The sequence below is a fragment of the Triticum urartu genome, chromosome 4, assembly GCF_003073215.2.
Source record: "Triticum urartu cultivar G1812 chromosome 4, Tu2.1, whole genome shotgun sequence".
NCBI classification, from domain to species: domain Eukaryota; kingdom Viridiplantae; phylum Streptophyta; class Magnoliopsida; order Poales; family Poaceae; genus Triticum; species Triticum urartu.
The window spans coordinates 197,765,250-197,774,640 of record NC_053025.1 but is presented as its reverse complement, the minus strand read 5'-3'; the positions used below and the strand labels follow the sequence as shown (position 1 = coordinate 197,774,640).

At 45.6% G+C, this 9,391-nt stretch overlaps 1 pseudogene; it reads right to left on the bottom strand.

The window, feature by feature from the left end:
* The window catches only part of LOC125554684, an 11,128-nt pseudogene extending 5,434 nt beyond the window's left edge, over positions 1 to 5,694 (bottom strand).
* Between the last annotated feature and the right edge of the window lie 3,697 nt (positions 5,695 to 9,391).

Below are 9,391 nucleotides of genomic sequence, written 5' to 3'. Positions count from 1 at the left end.
GAAACTCGGCTAACTTTGCCTCAACTACATCCGGCCCTATTATGTGATTAGAAACCAGACCTTAGCCTGGTGGCTAGCACCGGCGAAAACTATCTTCGCAACCACGATCCGAATTCCAGGAGCTCCTAATTGGCGCTGCAGGCACCAGTTCCCCTAGCTGGCGACCACACACCATCGCTCCGCGGGCTAGCCCATATAGGCAAGCGCCTGATCAATCGCTAGTGGTTCACTTCGAGTCGATCATTTATGGGTTCGTTCCAGTGAACCGTTGAATAATATGAAAAAACATGGAAAAGCCACAAAAAAAAGTTTGTGAATTCAAAAATGTTCACAGAATTTGAAGAAAAGTTCATAAATTTTCAAAAAAAGTTAATGAGATTGGAATAAAGTTTGTACAATTTTGAAAAATGTTTCGGGACATATATTTCGGGACAGAGGGAGTATTTTGCAATGGTCAACAAGAACAGAAACATAAGTTCCCGAATGCCACAAGTCACAGGCTACAAGACTTGACACACAAGCCGATCTGTTCAGCATACATGTTTGTTATCTCTCAACCACATGCAATGAAAATCTAACTCACATATACTCCCTCTGTTCAGAATTACTCGTCTAAAAAATTGAATGTATCTAGATGTATCTTAGTTGTAAATACATCCATTTTTGTGACAAGTAATTCCGAACGGAGGGAGTAGTAACGTACAATAGCTGTATGGGAGTACCTGCTCCAGTTAAATAGTATCCTAATTCTTAACTAACCAATCCAATTAAAGCTAGTATAATAAGTTAGAAGTTAGAACTACTATCAGCAACTACGTAAGTGCAGCTCTTGGATCTGATTTCAGGACAGACATATTTAGACTAGTTAGAGCAGCAGCTTGGCAACGGGAATGGCAGTCTGACTTGTTGCTTGCCAAATGTGGGCCGGAAACTGATAGCTTGTCCCCAAAGCATTAACCTAGAGACTCAAGAAGATAAATTTGCATCACCTGTTCAACCAACATAGCCCTTATGTGTTCATATTTTCAACTCCCCGAGCAATGCTCCTACCTACAAGCAGAAGGAGTCAAAAAAAAAACCAATAGAAAAGCTAATCAATAGGAACACATATGTGCAAACCATTGTATATTCTACGTAAGATGCAACAAGAGGAAAAAGCTATATTTTATAACAAGCACATGAATATGTAAATGAAGCCCCCTATATTGCTAGGGGTAAGGAAAAATGATAGTAATTATTTACCAAGTAAAGAGGGACATGTTGTGGCTGCTGCGATTGGTGCATATGCTGTCTTTGGTAGTAGTCACTGAACATCAAATTGGTCACCACGCCCCAACTCGCCATTGGATTTTGGTCATCAAGATGCTCTTATTCACTTTTTTTTATCTGGATTGATGGATGTTCCACCCAAAATTTACGAGACCGCCGATGATGATGAAGTGTTTTCTCACTTCTCTTACTTCTATCTGTCACAAGTAACAGATTCAAGGTATGTATCACCAGACCAAGATCAAAGATTCGGTCAGCTGCAGTCTTAAGATCATTTCTCTACATGACAACACTTCTATTTTTAACAAGGTTTGGTAATGATATGGGATGGTCATTTTCCTCGATTTTCTTGAGAATTGTGGTTCTGTTATGTTTATTTTATCCCGTAATGTCTCTTTTCTTTGTGAAATATGGAAATGCATCATTGTTAACCATGTATTGTCATTTTTTGCTCATCCTAGGAACTGATGAGATTAAATATAAGTTTGAAGTCTAGCTGTAGAATTGGAAGTTCATAATTTGCATGGAAGGATTCTAACACCAGGACTACAAGATGCACGCATGATCTCCGCCCCGCCGGAGGACCTTTAATGGCCAATATTCAAGTTCATTTTTCACTTTTTGTGCAGATCTAAGTTTGGTTTACAACAAGAGTCCCACATAATACACGATAAGAGTCTGAAAATAGCAATGTTTACATAACTGATCATAGGATTTTCAATTCGGAATCCCTGCACTTTATGTGTTTATATACATTAAAATTTATGTAAACGACATGAGATTATGTACATGACTATATTTAGTAAAAAATGGATCGCATCTCTACTCCTAAGGGAGCAGTTGGTAGTCTCGCTTTCAGGTTTTTTTTAGTCCCACCTCCCACGGTTTTTTTCGTCATTAGAATCTGTTGTTGCTGTGTGCTACTGTCTATATTCTGTCAAATAATATATTTTGTAACATGTGCAAAAATCAGAAAAGTAAAAAAATCTAATATTCATACTAATGACGCATCACTACAGAGTGCGCCATTAGTATGCCAAGTATACTAATGGCGCATTCATCCGCAGTGCGCCATTAGTGTGCCTTCCAGGGGCCATATTTAACCATTTGCTTTGGCACTCGATGGTGCGCCATTAGTATACCAGATACTAATGACGCACAGTGGTGCCCCATTAGTAAAAATTACTAGTGGTGTGCTAGTAATGGCGCACCAGTGATGTGCCATTAGTAGGCAAAACTGGTGCGCCATTAGTAGGCCTTTTCCTAATAGTGGCTAGCTGAAAGAAGTGGATGTACTAGCTGGCTAGAGCAGGGTGGAGTGACCGAACTCTTGTGAAATGCCTTCAAGACTAGAGATGATCAGTTACCAGCATCTGTGAAGCAACAAGCTAGGCCAGTGGCGTAGCTAGGGGGTGGCCAGGGTGGTCCATGGACCACCCTGGAATTCCCCCATAGCTTATTTATAGTGTAGTAAAAAACATTTTGTTTAAAATAAAACAAAACTTGTGTAAATATTTCTATTACCGGACCACCCTGACAAATCGGGCTGGCTACGCCACTGAGCTAGGCTAATATTTCCGTTGCTAAACTGTAGCTGCAGATGTAACTAGTCTCATCATTGTCACCACTAGAAGGAAACAATCAGGCCAGAAATGCTAACAAGCAATCAAAAAAGCCATTCATGACTGGAATCAGAACGACCCGCAGTAGAAGAGTAGACACCATTGGTCACTCTTCCTTTCCCCATGTCTTCCATGCCTGGAGGCTCAAAATGTTCCTCCTTTGCATATAAGTAAGGAGAGAAAATCGTAAGCATGGTATGCATGTCAAACTGGCTGATCAGGTCAGACACCTGACATTGGCAGCTCCCATGTTCAAGAGCTCATCATTGAGACACCTGATCCCCTGTTTCACAATCTTCAACTGGAGCTACCATGGGATGAAGAAGAAGAGGGCTAGGCAGAATGAAGAGCACAGGAGGGGGATGCATGTAGTAATGCTACGTACATAGACCCCGGTCCCACCTCTTGGTCGGTATCTAGAGAAGACAACAAATGAAGCTTAATTATCTCCACCTAATCCAGGTTATGTTTTTGTTTTTAACTGGAATAGAAATGCCATGTGACGAAACAAGCATAACAGGGAGTTGTTGTGTGGTATCCATGTTAGTGATAATAACTACTATGCTTGCAAGGGTGCCATCCAAGACGAGCTACGCAATAGTGAGTTGCACTTGCACTGCCTCGATGGTATCCTGCAAAAACTATACTGATTACATGCGAGTCAAGGGCCAACACCTTTTTGTGACTTTTTAGTGGCAGTAGGCAGAACAGGGAGTCGTCCGGGTTTGCTGATACTATCCACCAGCTCGGTGAGAAGGTCCAACCCCACCCTACAGTATCGCCCCCGTGTGCGACTAGGAGGAATTCCCGCTGCTACCGTCGAGCCCCCTCCTCTTCCCTCCTTCCTCGTCGCCGCCAGAGGACGTGACCGGATAGTGCCCGCTCGTCTCTGGCAGCAGTGGAGCCCTACGTCTCCTCGCTTGATGGGGTTGGTATGGGCCGTTACTCCTGGTCAAGGACATGAAACTTGTATAGGGCCCGACGATGTGGCAGCTTGCTAACATTGTGGTGGCATGCGGGTGCTAAGGCGACACTATGGGATGCGCGATGGTGGAGCATGCCCAGGGTGGCAGGAGAGGGTTACGGCCACATATGCTCTTCAGGCAACACGAGCGGTGGGCGACCACCTCTGCCATGTTGAAGTTGGCCAATGGAGGAGGTGCATGGCTGTAGTGGTGCTCGTCGGGCGGCGATAATGCCGGATGGGCTTGGTCTGGCATACTCGTGCGGCTATGGGAGGGCGGGGCCAGCTTTCCTCCGTGGCGTGCTCGCTTAGATTCGACCACGGATGGTGCCCCATGATAGGTGATGGCCAAGGTTGACGCGTCATGGAGGCCACCGAAGTCGGCGATGACTAATGCGGTCCACATGGCCCGGCTGGGTGGATGAATGTCATCATGACCATCAGAACTGGTTCAACTGAAACAAATAAATGGAAAGAAATGGCCAACTCATTGGATATCGCAGATCCTCCACGGAACCAAGGAAGTCAGGATAAAAAGAATTGAGAGAAAATGATACCTTTTGGCCGTTTATAGGAAAACAATTAACAAAAGAAGTTGGTGATCCTATTCCGCCCATAATGGCCTAGCAGAGACTTAGAGTAGTCATAGTTGGAGTATCCTATGTAGCATCACGCATGCCATGTTGGCAAAAATCTGATATGGCACAACAATTAATGAAGAAAGACATAAGAGTGATATCATATACTCCGTCCATCGAGGCGTGTTGGGCACCTAAGACTGGTCACAGTGGGAGTAACCTACCTAGTAACATAGCACATTTCAAGATAAGTTTACTTATATGGCATGTAGTTAATGAAAAGAGAGGTGTCTGAAGTGACATAATTTGTTACTGTAACATAATGCAACTCAAAGCAAAATGATTCTGCAATCTAATTTTTTTCCTGAATATCTAGAACGTCATATCGTTGGAAGTTGGAACGACCTTGGGCCATGGCTGTCTGGTGGATAGCCTCAGCTTCGTTTGTCATGTCCGTGGCAAGGTAAGCTTCAATCATAATGTTTGGTATCCTCATATCATAGCTCTCATGACTGGATTCCCACTCCTGAAAAACCAGCTGCATGGAGTCCAAATCGTGTTGCTTTTTCAGAGCTGAAAGCATCACCAGATAACTTCTGTTTAAACCTCTCTTGAATTCTGACTTCAAAGACTCCCAAACTCTGTTGAACTCAGACGAATTACCGATACTGGCATAGAGGGAGAGAAGATTATGCCAAGCATACATCTCACCTCTGTCCATAACTACCTCAGCCTTCTTTAGGGCCGATTCCATGTGATCAAACTGGCCCACTTTATTGTACTTGTTAGCCAACACCATATACAAGGACCAGTGAATTGGAGCTGACTTTTCCAAATCTTCCATGAACTTCTCAGTGGATTCTAGGCCATTGACCATAATATTGCTTTCTATCAGCATGCAGTATGTAAAATTATCTGCAAGTATACCATTTTCTCGCATTTCTTCAAATGTTGTGAGAATTTTCTCTGGCTGGCCTGTCTTCATGTACAAGGCCATCAAATTATTGTACACCAACACCAGTGTATCCATAACCATGTTCATCGTTTTCATCTTTTCATACAGTTCCAGACCTTTCTCTGCCTTGTGTTTTGCATAGCTGTTAAGGATAGGTGAATATGTTTTTACTGGTTTATATATCCGGAGGACTCGCCAAGTATTTTTAAGCGGTTTCTAGCCCATTCACTTTGCATACAAGGTCAAGTCTTAGCGCAGGCTTCCCAGTATGCAAGGTTGCTCCACACGAGCTTCCATCCAGTCCATCAGCTATAAACATACAACATGGTCAATCATAAATAGTACAGTAAATATAATCTACCTTGCTAAAAGGGAGCTTCAAATAAATACTTATATATGTAAAAGGAGAAAGTGCATATGGAACTAAACAAAAAAAAGTACACACAAGTCCAAGAGAAATACAATTGATGATTTCTGAAGACTTTTTTTTTCATGAATACACCAAGCTTGCATATCATTTCATTGATAGAAGGAGTTAGAATGAGTACAGAAGATGGTACAGCACATGACACAGATGCAAGAGGCGTGAACATGTTGCACGAAACAGAGAAACATGAGAAACTCGGCCCAAACATAAAAAACATAGCTAAACTCTCTGACCGAAGAAGAAATCCAGCCAACAACTAGACGACCGACATCTCCAAAGACAGCACCGAGGACACCGCGAGCAAACAAGACAGCGCCTTCACGAAGGAGAATGACACCAAGACGCTGTCGTCATCTGATCCGGAAAACCGGACCTATGGTTTCCCCTGATGCTTGAAGAGGGGCACAGATAATGGCCATAACAACGCCTCCAAGAAGGGGACGACACCCGCGAGTGTCGGCGCTGCTAGCACAAGATGCAGGGATTTCTCCCTGGCCAAATTCTGAGCAATTCCAAGCCGTCGGAGCATAAGTCGAAGAAGAGAAAGTCAAGCATAGGCCGGAACTGTAGGAATGGGAGCGACGCCCAATGCCAAAGGAGGCACCAGTCGTCGCCGGACGTGCAAGCATTGGAGGAGGACAAGGTTGCGTGGCTTAGCAGAATGGGATGCAATGCGGATGCAACGGTGGCCGGAGCCCCAGACAAGCCGGGATCTAGATGGGAGCGCAGATCCAAGCCACTAGGACCGGAGCAGCAAGGACACCGACAGACCAAAGGAGCTGGAAGGGGACGCAACTCCCAGAGCGTGTCGGACCCAAGGATGCGCCGGGATGAACGGCCAACCATGGGCACCGCAGGGTGTTGGGTGCGAAGATGCCAAGGAGTCAACGAGCCATAGGAGCCGGAAATAGCGCAGCTCCCGGGCTACCCCGGATCCGAAGCCACGTCAGTCGGCCATGGACGCAGGAAGGGGACGCAGGTCCTTGGCCGCCGGGTCGAAGCCGCCCCTGCGCAGTGGGTGGATGATGAAGGTTCGCACGCAGCCACACTCCCGGCCGACGCGCTACTGTTGGAATTTTGCTAGTAGGCCTTTGGTCCAAAGCCCAACTAAAATTCTGAAATTCTCTTGGCCCATTCATGCACACATGTGAGTGAGGTGAGTGAGGCTAAAGTTTAGTCCCACCTTGGAAGTTGAGAGAGAGTTGCACCTCTTTATAAGGTGAGCTCTTCTACCACTTGTATGAGCATGAGAAGAGGAGACCTACACGCGCGCTCCTCCTCCTCGCTTGACTCGTCACGACGCGCCGCGGGTTGCGGGATTGAGCCGAGCCGAGGACAGAGCTATGCACGTTGTCTATATTTTTGCTGCATGGGAAAATTAATGAGTCATTAATTAATAATTAACGGACGCGTTAATTACTGAACCGTTTCCGATTCTTTTGGATCGTGACGACTCGGACATGGGGTTTACTCCCACGACCTACCCGGCCCGCAATATATAGTCAGGCAGACGTCTACCCTAGCCGCCGCTTCGTATGATTTCTCATCACCGTTCCAGATCATTGCGCCGCCAAGCTAGTCTTCTCCATCCCTCCTTCCGGCGTGCACCGCGAGAAGGGACATCAGGCCTCCGAAACCTCGCCTCTCGTGATCCTGTACGGGAGAGGGGCGATCAGGTTTTTGGGGAGCGCACTCGCGCGACTGCTGGCAGCGACGACTTCGTGAACGACGACTTCTTCCCCGACCTCGGCAACCTCATCCTCGACAACATGGGCGACAACATCAACGCCGGCGGTGCTGCACCCGCTGCACCGTATGTGATTCTATCCTTCCTGTTCGAGATCGTGGTAGAATTCATGTTTCTAGCATGTGTCCTAGATGTGATATGTTCATCTGCTATGCTAGTTCGCATGATTAGTTTAATCTCTGCTGCTGTGGTCATGATTTATATTCTGTTTATTCGGATTAAATCTCGTAGTAATTTGCTCATATTTCCAACAATCCAAAAACCTGATTATAGGCAATTTACTCCGAGTGGTTTTGCTGCGCATCTGAAACCGCCTGCCTTTAAGGAGGCGCAATATAAGAGGTGGTGCACGAGAGCAGTCTACTGGTTTCAGACCATGGGCTGCTATGATGCCACCAAGGGCAAGCCTGAGGGCGATCTTAATCCAGCACAGCTGGAAGCTTTTGAGAAGAACGATACGCTCTTTAAAGGCGCTCTTCTGAGTGTTCTTGATGACTCCATTGTGGATTCGTATATGTCGTTTGACAACGGCAAGGACATGTGGGCTGCGCTCGAGGCCAAGTTTGGTGCCTCAGACGCCGGCAGCGAGTTGTACGTCATGGAGCAATTCTATGACTACAAGATGACTGATGAGCGCCCTGTTGTACAGCAGGCTCATGAGATACAGTCGCTCGCAAAAGAACTTGAGTACTTCAAGTGTGTGTTGCCGGACAAATTTGTTGCCGGAGGCATCATTGCCAAGCTTCCACCTTTGTGGAACAATTTTGCTACTTCCCTGAAACACAAGAGACAGGAGTTTTCCGTTGCGGATCTCATTGGTACTCTTGATGTTGAAGAGAAGGCGAGAGCAAAGGACACACGTGCTCGAGTTGCCGAGGGAGGTTCTAGTGCCCGCATGGTACAGAAGAAGAACTCCCAGCCCAACAAGTTCAAAAACAATAAGAACAAAACTCAGGGCAAAGGCAAGTTTGATACAAAGAACAAGCCATCACATTCCACCAACTTCAAGAAGAATTCTCATAAGAAGGGGAAGGGACTTTGCCATGTCTGCGGTGATCCTAATCACTGGGCTCCGAAGTGTCCTAACCACTTTGAGGAGCGCGAACATGAGAAGAGCGGCAAGTCCGCTAATGTTGTCATCGGTGATACTGATATGAAGGAATCAGGGTACGGTATTTTTCCTACCATCCTTTCAGTATTCCAATCCCCTGATTGGTTAATTGACACCGGTGCCAATGTACATGTTTGTGCTGACGCCTCCATGTTTTCTTCTTACCAGGCAACAGGGACTTCACCCGTGCTGATGGGGAACGGGTCACATGCCATCGTTTGAGGTGTTGGTACGGTCGATCTGAAGTTTACTTCGGGGAAGACTGTGCGTCTGAAGAACGTTCATCATGTGCCGTCCATCAATAAAAATCTCGTTAGCGGTTCCCGTTTATGTCGAGATGGTTTTAAGTTGGTTTTCGAATCCAATAAAGTTGTAATTTCTAAGTGTGGACAATTTGTTGGAAAAGGCTATGAGTGCGGAGGCTTGTTCCGCCTATCTTTGTCAGATATTTGCACTAAAGTTATTAATAATGTTTGCCACAATAATGAGTCTGATATTTGGCATTCACGACTCTGTCATATTAACTTTGGTTGCATGACGCGGTTAGCCCATATGAATTTAATTCCGAAAATCTCTACTGTCAAAGGCTCCAAGTGCCAAGTATGTATGCAAGCTAAGCAACCTCGCAAGTCCCATAAGACTGCAGAGGCAAGAGACTTGGCGCCACTAGAGCTTATACATTCTGATCTTTGTGAGATGAATGGCGTGTTGACAAAAG